Consider the following 15,582-nt stretch of genomic DNA (forward strand, 5'->3'; position numbering starts at 1 on the left):
TCAGCCAAGTTGCCAACGTCATCAGTGCCATCTTCTGTCTCTGTTTAACGCCTTATAGTCGGTTTATCCTTGTTGTAGTTGGCAGCTACATTGAATGCAATTAAAAAAGTTTAACTTGGCTCCCATCGTTTTTATACGTGTATGGTACGCTTTCTCCTCGCTCGCTGTGCTCTAATTAATTTAATTAACAGGAAAATGAGTTGCTCAACAGTTGGCAACACGGTAAGTGAAAGATTTTAGCATGTGCAAGTGCAGCTTATCCGACATTTAGGTGTCGAATCTGGCAATGTAAAACGAATATAGTTTGGCTACTTAAAAATGTATATTTTTCAATAGAATGGGGTTACTTAACAGGTTCTACTATTGATCTAGTTTTATTGTATTTTTTTATCATTGCTTTCCACTGCAACATGGCCAATAGGTAATTATAAAATCAACTAAAATTAATTGTTTTGGCTGGGAAGCAAAAAGTTTTGGCCCTTGTGATTACCTAGATCCTAATTACCTATTTGGGCTTTCGCAGTAAAATAATAAACACTTTTCCGAAAGTTAGTTGTTATTTTTTATTTTTTGCCTCCTGAATTATGCGCCATAAAACATAAATCAAACTTTTGTCTTGGCCATAAACTTTTTCAAGTTAAGGCCACGCTGTCGCGGCCGTTTTTGTTTTGCTTTCTGTAGTCGTTGGCCTGTCAGCAGCAGAGTCGCAAAGTTTTTATATGTTTTTTTTATTTTAGTTTGTAAAAGAAGTAATCGTTTAGCCCGCATGGGGACGCCTGTCGTCGTTCGTGTCACTCTCCCAGTTTTCTTCACCTTGCCCACTTTTCCAGCCACGCTAATGATCCTCGCCACTGGCGTCCATGTAACAACCTCAACTTTAGCCAGCACCGTATGCCTATTTCCCTAGGACTTTCTTCTTTCACAGCTGGATTGCAAAGTGCTCACGTGACGTCCATTTGGCTGCATTCGGTCTGGAGATGCAAAACTTACGATAGCCAATAACAAATCGCTGTTTTCTTATTGATGACTTGCTTGGTTGGCTGGGCTCTCTGTCATTGGATGAGCGATGATGTCTGGGATCCAACCTTTATAAGTCCGACCTTTTTTATCTGGCAAACTATATTTGTCTTAAATCCTTTAAACACTTAGGGTTATGGCACCAATCGTTAAAAACTCTATAACCCCTTTCTATAATCGTCCCCTAAGAAATCTGTTCATAATTGAAACATCTGTTTTGTACTGCACATCATCCATCATTCCCAAAGACGTTATTAAACCACTTCGGTCAACCCTTAAGGCTTCCATTTTAACTCATTACACGGGTCCCATACGCTTATGAGCAATTGTGAGACCAACCCTCGTTGCGATGACATCTTCGGGAGTACCATCCAATCCCATTTCCTTATACGCATCATCATCGTCGGCGACAGGAGTTGACATCCCACGCAGCCGCTGTACAATTTGTTGTCATCAGGCGGGCTACCGCTAGAGGAAACCCCCTTCGCCACCGAGTGCCAAACCGAGCAGATCCCGGCCTAAAACAAATGCCTTCCGTCGTGCCAGCTTTCGATTTGCACTAGAAAAAAAAAGTATTTCTTAAATATTTGGTATAAGCGGCAAGACATCAATTGCTTATGTTATTGCTTATGTTATAAATATTGATATACATATCCACTCTTTATCTGTACACAAATTTTGTAAACTTTCATCATATTTTAGGTAAAGCTCGCCTGTTCTCGCAGTGTCTTTGAGAAACCACCTTCCGCCGTCTTAACTAGAGTAAATCCGCTGTAGACTTTTTCTTGTGCGGCTCTGTACGTTTCCTTTTGGCGAGATTTATCGCATTTTATACATCATAGTCACACCAAGGAGTCGGCCTGAGAGATTGGGGCTGGTTCCCAGTGTTTCTTTTTTTTTTTGCTCGATTTTTCTGCGGTGACAACGTGCAACCGCGTCAACGCAATTTGCCGCCATGTCGGGGATCGAAGTTTAGCCTAGGGAGTCTGTGGGGGAAATCTTTTCGTGACGCCTTTCGGCCTTCGTGATGAATTATTGAGACGCATGTCGTTGTGACAATCGGCAAATCAGCCAGGAATCCACCGCAAGTGTGTGCCCCACAATCAGTGTTTCGTATCTGCCTTCTGTATCTGTATCTCATGTCTGTATCTGTATATGTATCTGTATCTGTATCTGTATCTGTAGGCATTTGTCCCCTTTCTAGACTGATGATTTGTTGCGGCAACATCCGCTGTGTAGTTGGTTAAGTATCTGTCTTTCTGCATTTCAAGTGGTTTAGATTTAGAGGTCATTTGCGAGTTTTAAACTAAGCTCCTTAAGTGTTTATCAATCAAATGTTCGAAGCACTTGAGCAATTTTCTTTACAATTAAACTAATTGGTAGTATTAATGATAGAAAGGAGTGGAATAACAATCGCAGAAATTGATTTAGTGTAGTTTCGGTTTGTTTAACTTCGGATTTAATAATTACATACTCGTAATTTAAGATATTTTCATTTTATTTGTATAAAATTGTTTAATCTTTTTCCATTACATGGTCAATGAACCTTTTTGTGGGCAGTATTGTTTGTAAACATGTGTCCTTGGAGCGTATTTACATTCAGTCCACTCAAATTTATAGCTCAATTTAAGCAGGGTAAAATCTTTGAATAAAAACTGCAGTAATATGAAGCAGCAAAGAGTTTACTTTTTTCATAGTTTACAGCTCGTTAGCTCTTTATAGTTGGCTGATTCTTGCCTTATATATTTTATAGTCGGACAGCGAGGCAGAAACTGCTGACAGCTTTTCACTTTTCACCGCGGTCAAGGCTGTCGTTTCAGATGCTTGAGCTGTCATCATTTGCAGCGGAGTCCTTTGTGGTTCACCTCCGATTCTTCTGCCTGGCAACCATGGCATCTGCGGCAAATGCTCGCCCGCTCCTTGCAGTTAACGTAATGGCATTCGGCCACTTTGAAGCTCCACCAATGCACCGTGGACCGAAAGTGGTCTTAATTGGTCAAAAGTAGATGTAGCTCACATACTTAACTCACATTTCAAAATTAAAAAAAAATTTTAACGAGACATATTTGCAAGATTCATTTAATTGATTCGAATAAGATTATTTTCTTAAGATAGTTGCTGTTCCATCGAATCTATAACTTTATGTCCAAGCCACAGTTCGTTTTTTAAGAGGCACCTCAAAACATAGGGTATCTAAACGCCTTCTAACTTATATCGCAGCAACTCTTTTGGCTGCTCCTTGTTTGGGTTATGTCTTTCCTCGCCTGTCGCTCCGTGTTTCTGCAGCTTATGGTGCGGTAGGCTGGACAAAAACATTTTAGAATTTTAAATGTGCCGCCTTCTGCCTTTTATGGCAAAGCCCACAATCGTCGTCAGCGGGAACAGGAACGGGAACGGGAACGGGAAAGTAAACGGAAGCAGCAGCAGCTGCCAAACTGCCCGACCGCAGGCCTAAAAGATGGGAACGGGAGCCAGCCTGGTCGGAACGCACTCCAAAATATATATTTTCCAGTGCCTCTGCTTTCGGTCTGTTAACATGCACATGACATTTGTCTTTAGACGTTAATCTCATTAAATAAGCAATGTGGCGCAGACCAGGCGCCCTCTCACAATTACACCAGCCTCTTCCACTTGCCACTTGCCACTTCCCACTTCCCACTGTTGCTCCGCCACTACACTCCACATGTGCATTGTGAATTGTGAGCTGTTTTGGCTGGACCTTGGTTCAAATGTTATGTATTCTTTAGTTTAAGCTGAATGCTTAACGTATAGTAAAAGTATTATTTCACATAACTGCATCTTTTATGAATGTTTAACATTATTACTTTATTAATTAAACAAAGAAAATAAATACCTCTGAAATGCATCATTCATTATTCGTCGAATACATATACGAAGCTTGCAATATGAAATGCATTATTATTAAAGATTTATACCTATTACCTTGCTTCAATGTCCGCGCATCTTTGCACCACTGTGCCGTGTGATTTGCAAGCCCGACTATTTGGTTCTGTTTGCCCGTCCGCCTGACAGTTTCTGCTCGGACCCCTTTTAATGCAAATGCAGGGGCAAATGGGCATTAGGACCGGCCCAAACCGAAGCTGGCCGCAAAGTAAGCTGCCGGAGGAGGAGAATGGACGAGGAGTTGAGCTGCACTGGGAGCCAGCGGGTGGAGTTGAATGCCGTAGATACTCTGCATACTATGAGATACAATGTGCATCTTTTATTAGATGGCAACGACACTGCACCGACTGTGTGCCTATGGGCCTGGAGTTTTGGGGTTCTCAGTTTGCATTAGGTTCGCTTTGTGTCTGGGCAAATGTTTCGCCATCGATTAGTTTTGTTGCCGAATGGCCAAAAGCCGCACATTGCCAGAGTATCGAGCATTGGTGGGGTAAGAGCTTAGAACAGCAGATCCCAATATTGAAATCTTTTTGGGGGCTCGCATTTGCATTTTGTGGGCTGACGACTGTCGACTGTGTGCAATGGTAATTGGTAATTCTATAAAGGCGCAGTTTAATTGATGAATTACAGCTGCACTCCGGCATCGCTGAAAACCAAATGGTTTGAATGCATCATTGCCATGCCCATTGTATGGCTATGTGTTCGTATATATGGATCTTTTGCGGTCTGGTCGCTCTGCTGGCAAATTTCGTGTGTTCGTGTCCACAAAAGATAATTCGCACAGCTGACGAGGCAATCAGACGTGTGTGCATCTGAATCATCACATTATCATATTACGTTTTCCATTCGTACCGCCACATTGTGCAGATACATCTTAAGTACAAGATTTGCAGTTGTGAAACTCTGATTCTGAAAGCAAATGCATCCTGACTGTCCTGGGAGAACACTAGGCATTGTTAGATTGCATACCAAATTATGCTTAAATAAAATTATTAATGACAAGTCTAAGTCAATCGGAAATAGGTACCTTAACTAGATTGCTGTAGATAGTGTGTGTGCGTATTTCCTATAACTTACATTCTGCTATGCTTTGCACATTTTACAATTAGTTGTTTATTAGAATTAATAGGAGAATTTAAACTACTATGCATATTCCTTCGCTTAGACAAAGGACATTTTTGACGAACTCAATTTTCAGATGACCTTAATTAGTAGGAACAACTTTACTTGGGAATTCTGAAGCTTGCTCGGATTCAGTGAGTCCAGTTTTGCAATTTGAAAGTTTTATAATTTCAACTTGAATCTGTCGAGTGCAAAATCTTAATTCTAGAGCTGTTTGGGCGGGGGGCTTGATCTTGATGGGGTCACTTGAAGCTGACAACGGATGCGCAACTAAATCGTCCATGTCATCGCACACAGATACACACACACACACAGTCACAACCACACACACTCACAACCACATACACACACTGTAAGCCGGGGAAAGTTTTCCCTGACCCCTTGCAAAGCAACTCAGACACCCAGCATTTCCCTTCGACCCCTGCACTCTCATTCACATTCGCATTCACATTGCATTTTGCTATCCGTCTACACTGTTGACTTATTTGCTTTGAGATAAACGCCAAGTTGATTTATACAACCCACCGACAATTCATTCAGCCATTTGCACCACTCACCCACCCAGTCAGTCAGTCACTCACTCACTCATTCATTCATTCATTCATTCATTCATTCATTCATTCGCTCATGCAGACATGCAGTCAAGCGTACGAAATTCTTGTTTGTTTGTTTCTTTATTCATTGGACAAGCGGGCTACTTCCTTGCCAGGGAACTTGGACACGGGCTAGTCGAGCTAGCAAACTAGCAAACAATAAGTGAGGAGCGGTCAGGCCAGGATTGGTAATCGGGCATCTGGGGGCCGGGGATAGGAGTGTGGCAGGATCTCGAATGGCTCTACGTAGCCACTTGGCTGGCCACGTCACTCGACAATCAATCCCCATCGAAGCGGCGTCGGAAATGGTTTTCACTCGCATTTGCATTTCAATATTCAGCGATTGCAGCTGCAAGTTTAGACTGGCTTTGGTGCACTGAAACTGAAAATATGAGAGATCTGATAATCAATATTTTATTTTCAATAGAAAATCCTTAATTTATAAAGAAGGTTTCAACCCCATTTTGGAAAGTATTAATAATGCAATTGTTGAAGTTTAGATGAATGTAATCTGAAAGTAAATTTGAATCTTTTCGCAAAGTTTTCCGTAAACGCTGCTTTCCACCCGGACATTAATGTGGACCTAAACCTAAACCATAGAGACTAACAACCCTGCTGAAGCCACGCTGTTGGCCATGTATATTTAGGCCTTTATGTGAGGGCGGCTGAGTAATGGCGGCTTGTATGCTTAGCGGCAATTAATCAGCGGAACTGTCCGCACCCAAACATGCGTGAATACCCACCGCCCACCATAAAACCCGTGCTCCGTGTCAGAAAGAGATGGATGAATGGATCTGAAAGAGAGGGGCAGTGTGGCGGGCCACCCCGAGAATGTTTTGCTGTAATTAACTTAGATAAACAAAGACGCCAAGGGGACATTCGCCTGCAAGTGCGACTATGTCCTTCAAGGACCACCAACACTGCCATCCCGAAACAAAAGGGAGGGAAGATGTGCCAGAGAGAGAAAAAGAGAGTGAGAGGGAGGGGGGCAAGAAAAGTTGAAGAAGCAGTGTGGCATGGCCTAGAAGTCGACAGACTTCCGTTCTCGTCTATATCTATGTATATACTTGAACATTTGCCGGCAGTTGAGAAAAATGATTGCTCCAATAAATCATAATTAGCCATGTAAACATTTAGCAGATGCAAGTGTGTGTTTGGGTTGAAGACAAAGCGATGCCATAAATCGTACATTGAGTCCAGTTTCTGGGAATAAAAACTCGCTTCTATGCTACTTACTTTCTACAATTGCCTGACATCGCCAGCCATGAAACTTGTACAAATTTATTGCCGCTAAAAATTAGTACGCAAGTCTGCATTTGAATTGTGTTCGATAAATCACACGCTAAGCATTTCATTTACATTATTGAGTTGCATAAATCTGCAACAGATTTTGGCTCACTGATGGGTTTAAAAATAATTGAATCTAAATCTAAACATCTCAAGATAGATTTTAATGAGCACAACGTTTGGAAATATGAGAACAGAATGAAGTGATATACATATAATCCTCAGCCATTTACCTGTTTAATTGCTTGTTTAAATCGATAAATTGGCTTAGTCATGATATCAAGAATAAAAGCCCACTTATCCTGTGGCCATTGGGTCATCTGGTCATCATCAGAAGTTTATAGCCCCGCACATTGACCGCTCGTAAATTTCATAGAATTAATTACTGCATCTGTTGGCTGTTGTCGCTGGCATTGTTCTTGTTATTATTATTATTGCTATTATTGTTATTATTGTTTAACAGGCATTTGTTGTGTGTTTGTGTTTGTGGGGCCCTTTTAATTTCTGCTCCAGCTTAATGATCCATGAATTGCTGGATCGTGGGCGTTTCCAATTCCAAAGGTCGAGGTCACAATTGCTCATGCTGCATGTCATTCCCGCTCTGCGGTTCATTGACTGATGTGGCCGTGTCTGCTGGATGTTAACAATTGATTTCTTACCTCTTTGCCGAACTCGTTGAGAAAAGGGCAACGTATGTATACTCGTAATTACTGCTGACATCTGTGAGTACCTGACCTGTCTGTGCTCTGGTAAATGATTCAGTTTACGAGTTCGCTGGGCATCTTTAATTGGTTGCTCGTGAGTGGGAGATCTATTTAATTGTTCTGGGACAGGGATTGATTTAAAAGGTTTTTTATCTCACTTGGATTATTTGGATCTCGAAATGGAGGCACTTCTTGTTTAAAGGGGTTAAGTACTTAGCACTTTAACGGGTTCAGTTGAAGCTAATACGTGATTAATTTTATAGTTTCACGAGTCTTATATTAGTATATATACCTATTAAGCTACTGATAAAATTGCTAATATATGTTCCTTCTTTATCGTTTCAGGTATGTACACCAAACACAACGGACCAAAGAAGTTAAAAGTAGTAGGTAGTAGTGGTCTCTTTTGTACTTCATATATACTTTCCACTTTCAACTGAAGGACTTTTTTATATGACCCTTACATTTGGAAGTTTACCTTTTGAGTTGTGACCCCCCTCGTTTTATTGCAACAGCTTAGCAAATTTAAGTTTGGTGGGATTTCTGATGGCAGCGTGAAAGCTTAACCTTGCCAACCCAGCCACCCGGGGATTAATTTTCTCCCATTTTTTGCTAAGCGTCTGAATGTTGTCGCCATTTGCGTTGAATGCCACGGCAGCAGCAACAATGGCAACAACCGCGCTGGGTAATAGAGTCGGTTAGTTGCCACCCTGCCTCCCATATACTCGTATATATATATATGTATACAAACCTATATATTTATCGAAGGACAGCGGGGAGGGGGCTGCCCACCAAATTGGCTCCAGGCTGAGTGGGGTGAATTAAGTCTTTTCAGGGAGTAGTCAGCACACAACAATGGAATGTCGTGCTATCTCCCTGCTGCACAATGTTAGAGTTGCACTTAACTTCAGACACAGGAAAGCCGAGCTGCACAATAAGCACAAGGACAACCGAAGAGTAGCTAAGCAGGATGCTGAATGCTGAATGGTCACCCTCTCCACTTCATTCCACTGCACTCCACTCCACTGCATTCAACCAAACCCCCCACCCCACACACTTTTTTTTTGCTCAGAGTCAGTGGGTGTGTGGGCGTCCTGACAAAAACAAAAGTCACATGAAAGTTGCATGAAATTGCTGCAGCTTGGCTGTTGCTGCCGGCAAAGTCAAGTGCCGGGCGATTTTTCTTACACAATAATACACTTTTCCCATTTCGCTGACAGGGCTCCACTTTAATATCCTCTACCTAAATGCTCGCAAGGTATGATAATTGTAGTGCAAATGCAACGCAATTTAACAGCTAAAAGTTTTACAGTTGTTATTGCATTGGGAAAGTTCTGCAAAAATAAAATACATCTTTTGAGAAAAGCTATGATAACAGATCAGTAATAATATAAACACTTATAGTGCCATATGATAGGTCATCAAAAAGTCGAGTACTAAGCACACACGAACTTCCATTTCATCTGTAACTCCACTCAGCTGAAGCATTTCATGCACATGCAGCTCGTGACGTCACTTAGCTCAGACATCTGTGATAATGATAAAATTAGATTATAGATGCTTTCCATTTTTCACACCCAACTCGCAGCAGCAGTTCTCCCCATTGCCAGAGTTTCAATTTATAGCTGCCTCCCATGTGGGAATTCCATGCGGGTGTTGTGCTGGAAAATAATTACCATCAAAGTTTTATATTACACATATTTATAACGAGGAGAATAGAGGAGCTTGAACGTTGAGTGCTGGAACCATATCCATACGATATGGATACACACAGCAGTCAAGTGGAATGAAGCAAAAAGGTTCAACGGAAAATGACAGTTTTCTTAAGCTCATTTGTTGGCAACAACTGCCACTGACTTTTGTGCGAAAAAGATACGGATAAAAATGTATCTCTATTTGTTAACCCAATCGAATGCAACAGTTGCAGCTCAACACACATGTGGCGATTATAAAAGAAGTCTCGTCTTTGCGCCTCCCTTTCAGTTGCTCTGCACCAATTTCAATTGAGAAGTCGAAGAAAATTATTTCTATATTTGTCTTTGCCCGTTTGTCTGTGCTGAATTCGACACAGTTTCGTTAAGTAATTGAATTCAATTGTATCTTCAGTAACCATCATCGACTTCTGCTCGAGTTTAAATGAAATGCCAAATGTCGATTGAACTCTCTTACACAGAAAATTGGTTGCTGTTTTGGGTTAGATTTCAGCTGCTGCTAAATTGAAATCGAAATCGATACTCTTGATGGGAAAATGGAATAAGTTGGAATAACATGAAGAAAATTTAGCTTCTTGTATTAATTGGAGTGAAAACGTTTTTCAAGTTGTACTAAAATGTAAGAAAACAAAAGTCTCGTATAGGACTTGTTTAAACTTTATATTTATCACTATTCTAAATGGTAAATTATTTTTTCAAAAAGTATCTTTTTGTGTCATAAAAAAGACCACAACACTCTATGTAATAATGACAACAAAAACCGCAAAGTGCAATATAAATTTGTTGAATTGTAATCCGTTTGTAAATGCCATAAAACATCCATTCTGATAATAAATAATCCATTTAAATTATATTGATACTCATGGCTCTTAATCGAAATTCCATATGTTTGAATTTTGCCTGCCAAAGTAATTATTTCCATAACGTTTGACCAGCCATTTATAATTAAACAAATTGACTGAAGAGATTCGCTTAAATTTGAAATTATTTCAATCAAAATCTTCAACACTTCTACTCCGCTGCCCGCAACCACTGGCAACAAAATGTATTTTCACAACAATTATTTTCCCATTATGGTGATTTTACCTCCTGACCGACGCTCCAAAAATTAACGTGAAAACAAAGACCAAAAAATTAAACATGCCAAACCATCAAATTAGTGTTAGCCGCAAAGGATTTTCAAAACTATTCAAACACGGTCCACCCTTCCGCCCCTCAAAAAAAAAAAAAAGCAAAATAGAGGAGAAAAACTACAAGTGGGAAAATGGGAAAACCCTGAAAAACGAGAACATGCCATAGAAAAGACTAATTACACTCCACTAAAAACTTTAACGAATGGGCGCCGGTAATCTTGACGAGGGTACGAGATTCTGGCCCGGGGATTTGGAATTCGGGATCCGGGATTTGGGAGGTGGTCCCAACTCGACCCGGCAACCGCAGTGCTATAAACGAAGAAATGTTTGAGTGTAAACACAGCTTGCATTCAGTGTGCAAAGTGTTTTCAGGGGCGTTGCATGCCACACACACGCAACAGCCGCATCCCCCAGATACATTTGTATCTTTTCAGCTCCGCTAGCCGGGGCGAGGCGCATCCATGCCACACCGAAATGTAAATGTCTGTCTGGTGAATCTTGCGTTGGTCTGAGGCGCCACCGCCTGCAAATGCATTTGAGTTGAACGTGTAGAAAGTAAGCTGCAGTTGCTGGTGACAAAATCGCGCCCCGCTACGTGATCTGGCTTGGCTATAGCTACACCATGCCTCTTAAACTTGCCGCCGATAATATATACATACACATGTATGGTCGTGGACTGACAGGAAGAACTATTTGTCACGACATTCCTTCGGTGACAGGATTAAGTTCTCCCCAACCCAGCAGCCGCCTTTGTCCCGACTTTTGTTGCAGATATTCCCCAGACGGAGTGGAAAAATGCTGGCAATAAAAGTGCCAAAACGGGCGAGCTGCTCAGCTCAATGCACCTGCTTGGAAATCCTTGTAAAATAGCTCTGCCACAAACAAAGCGGCCAATTAGTGAGATATTTTATTTGAAATGAGGAACATCTCAACTAAAATTTCTTTTATAAGCCTAAAGTTGCAAATCCAATATTACGTATCCAATAGTTATACCCGTTACTCGTAGAGTAAAAGGGTATACTAGATTCGTTGAAAAGTATGTAACAGGCAGAAGGAAGCGTTTCCGACCATATAAAGTATATATATTCTTGATCAGGATCAATAGCCGAGTATTTGATGTGTCTGTCTCGTCTGTCTCCTTTGTTTCCGTCTTCCCTTTGTATAACTGATCTCAGGATACAAAGTGAGTGACTTAAGCATAAGTCCAGGAATCGAGTGTCGAATATGCTGCACGCCCACTCTAACGCCACAAACGCCCAAACTGCCACGCCACACTTTGAAAATGTTTGATATTTTTCATTTTGTATTGGTGTTGTAAATTTCTATCGATTGTCAAAAAAATTTGCCACGCCCACTCTAACGCCCACAAACCGCCCAAAGCTGCCACACCACACTTTGAAAAATGTTTTGAAATTTTTTCATTTTTGTATTAGTCTTGTAATTTTATCGATTTGCAAAAAAACTTTTGCCACGCCCACTCTAACGCCCACAAACCGCCCAAAGCTGCCACGCCCACACTTTGAAAAATGTTTTGATATTTTTTCATTTTTATATTGGTCTTGTAAATTTCTATCGATTTGCCAAAAAACTTTCTGCCACGCCCACTATAACGCCTACAAACCGCCAAAAATTGTGTTTAAGACTCTCCTTCTCCCTTCCACTAGCTGAGTAACGGGTATCAGATAGTCGGGGAACTCGACTATAGCGTTCTCTCTTGTTTTATTTATAAATAGGAAATTAAAGATCAATTCTATTTATAAAAGTCCCTGCAGAAACCTGCGTTTACGAAACGACGAGGTTGAGAAATGTGAATCAAATAAATATACCTAGGTATATTTGAAAATGTTGAGAATGTTTCTAAAACTACGGCCAAATAAAAAACCAATAATTGGTTTAAAAATCCAAAGCTTGCCCACATAAATATATATAATTACTGCATCTCATAATAGGAGTATTCAAAGGAAATGAGTGCTGTATTTCTTGAGGAAGACAAATAAATGGAAAAAATAAAAACAACTTCTGTACGAAATCGGAGTGTGCCGTTCTAATATGTAGAACACGCCTCTTTAGTGCCACGCCCACTGTCCTCGGGGCAAGCTCAATGGGAAAGAACTGAAGTAAGAGAAATGGAAACATGTGTCTACTTTCGCATCGGCGCCAAAAGGAAACTTCACACAAGTGAGGCAAGCCAGCATGCATTAAAAATCCACGCTTCCGGCAAAAGTTTACCCCCCAAAAGGCAACAACCAACATGCATGTCCAACTCCAACCCCCCCCCCCCCCCCAAAAAAAAAAAAAACAAAAAAATAAAAAAACACCCCACCATGCAGGGTTTCGATAAAAAGATACACAGCACACATAAATAAGGGAAGAGCCAAATCTGGGGAATGGCAAATGCATTTGGAGTGTTTGCGGCAAATGCCAAAATGAAATACTTATTACTTAGTAACAAAAGGAAAGCACAACTGCTGCCATCTATGGTCTCGACTACATGGTACTCTGTATTCAGTTGATGTTATTTTTGAGCATGAGCAATCATATATTTGTATTTTATTAATAAATACACTTCGTGAATTAATCTCTTAAGAGATACTTAAAAATAGCTTCCAAATTGGTTGAAAGCTTTAAAAATACTGTATAATGCGAGGTATATCTGATCACATGCGTTTAGCGTACATATATACCCCTCGAAACCCAGTTTAATAAGTGCACAAACAAAAAGGGAAGGAAGTTTTATTTTATTTTGCTGAGTTGCATTTTTGTTTAGCCAGAGGATGGAGCACATAGCGATATGTATGTATATATCATGACCGATTTAGCAGAGCGAAGTTGTCCCTTTTTTCTTCATTTTTTTTTGTTAAAAAATTTAATATTGCTGCAGGGCATTTTTCATGTTCGGTTGGATGTGACAGCGATGGCTGCAGGGCTTTCGGCTGTGTTTTGTAATCCGCTTTCACAATAATGACAGAACCAATTGAAAAAAACTCATTTTAAAACCTGTGCATTGCCGAAATTCCGCCACATTTGTTTGATGCAAATCTATCCATCCGAATCTATGCATGAATGGATGGATGATTTGGCGGCTTTCCCGTAAGCACAGCTTTCATTCAATCCAGTTGAAAACTTTTAAAGCAGCCCAAACTTTTCACTCCGATTCGCCCACAGTCTCAGTCAGATCCTGATCCCTTTGGTTTGCTGGGCAGTCAGTTCGCCTGGAACAATAAATTTTGTGCAGCGAATCAATAAAACTTGCTAATTTTCCGCTCCAATTAGCTGAGTATATACTACGTTCTCAACAAATCTCGGCAAATGGCGAGGGATAAAGGAAATAAGTTTGCACAATGGCGAAACAACTTCGAGAGCAGCAGAAAATAGCACAACTGGAAATAAGGATTCTAGTCGTTTTTTCCCATTTTATCCGTTTTTCTTTTCGTGCGAGCTAAGTAAGGTTCTGTTTTCAACTCTACAAAAACAAACTAAACAATGAAGAAGACGTCTTACTGCTAAATATTTAAAACATGTATGTTTTTAATGACCAATTCTCGTTTTGCATCAAATAGAAACACAGTTAACATATGAATATAAATACTATTAAGTGAATAGATGGGAAATGTAGGCTTTTCTCTTGAAAATTCACTACTGAAATGTAGAATATCTAACGTTTTGTTTTATAATTTACCAAATCAAATGAAACTATCATATAAACATAGCAATTGCAGTGCCTCGAAATCCCCGAGAATAGCAACTTATAAACAAGATAGCAAATTTAATTTAAGGATCAATCGGAATTCCGTTGAACGAGTGAAACAATATTTATCCAAGCAGATATCGCCCGTTTGTTGCAGCACTGCAACCATTTGGTGGCACACCACCACCACCAGAAATAGCTGCAACTTTATGGCTGATTTGTAGCATGCAGCAGGCATAATTCAATGTTCTATGGCTGGATGAGGCATGGAGTCGTGATGGCGGGCAGGAGACAAAAGCCTTCATAGCTGGGATATTCCAACACCTTCGACAATGTCGCTGTCAATGGAGGGCGTCGGGTGTCGGGGATCGGGAGTTGCGAGCTGTGTATGGGGGCGTGGCAGGGCAGGCGCCGCTTGCTTGCCACCGCCTGCTTGCAACTGCAATCTGTCTGGCCTGCCAATCTGCCCCTGCCGCCATTCGGTGCTCAGGTCTGCCAACCCTCTTTCTGCAAGGATTCAGCACATGGGGATTACCAGGGGGCAAGGAGTCAAACCAGTGGCACATCTCTTCCTTCTCTCTTCCACAAATGCAACAGCAATCGGTTGCACCTTTGAAGCGTGTCTGCGTTGTGTTGCACCACCAACAGCGTCAACAAAAACAAATTTGCATAGTCAGCTGCAATGCAATTAGAGATGGTAAGCGAATAAAATGCCTAAGCGATATATTTAACAAACTCATTACTGGGCGGATTACCTCAATATTAGCACATAAAACGTTAAAAGTGATAGTATTTTTTAAATTCGAAAAAATATCGTTTAATCGGAAAATTATTCATTTCAAGATCACAGTGCCGTCGTTGACACTCTGCGCGATACAAATGAATATGCATTGCTTTTCTATATTTGTAAGCAGATGATCGGCCCTCCCCGAATGTTTCACTGTTGCATTTGGGTGTTTATTTATTTTTCTTTTGCCTTTGCTCTTGGCAACACTGCAATTTGTTTTGCATACCACCGTGCCACCAGATTTTTCACTTCCATCAACCATCAACCCCGTGTGGCACTCCCCTTTTCGCTTTGACTGCGAAAAGTTCCTTCAACTTCACCTTGTGTTGCATTTGCGTTTTGTCATTGCCATTATAATTGATAGCAATATAATTTTGTGCTGTCGCTGTAGCTGTCGCAGTCTAGCTCGTTCTGGATTTGCATCCGTATCTGTATCTGTCTCTGTCTACCTTCTGGATTTTATGTAAATTTTTCGTGCAAATTGCTTTTAATGCATTTTGAATGCAATTTGTGTTTTGTATGCTGGAACCGGAGTGGTGCACACAAAAACTCGTAATTGAAACTGAAAGATTTTAATTTAATTTGAGTTTCTGTTTCTCTTATCGCCGTCTGACTCTGTTATTGTGTTTGCCTTT

At 40.7% G+C, this 15,582-nt stretch overlaps 1 protein-coding gene across 1 annotated transcript in view; it reads left to right on the forward strand.

Moving 5' to 3' along the window:
- LOC120444348 (semaphorin-1A) overlaps positions 1-15,582 on the forward strand; it is a 133,283-nt gene that overhangs the window by 29,938 nt on the left and 87,763 nt on the right. The window lies entirely within an intron of this gene.

Source organism: Drosophila santomea, chromosome 2L, assembly GCF_016746245.2.
Source record: "Drosophila santomea strain STO CAGO 1482 chromosome 2L, Prin_Dsan_1.1, whole genome shotgun sequence".
NCBI classification, from domain to species: domain Eukaryota; kingdom Metazoa; phylum Arthropoda; class Insecta; order Diptera; family Drosophilidae; genus Drosophila; species Drosophila santomea.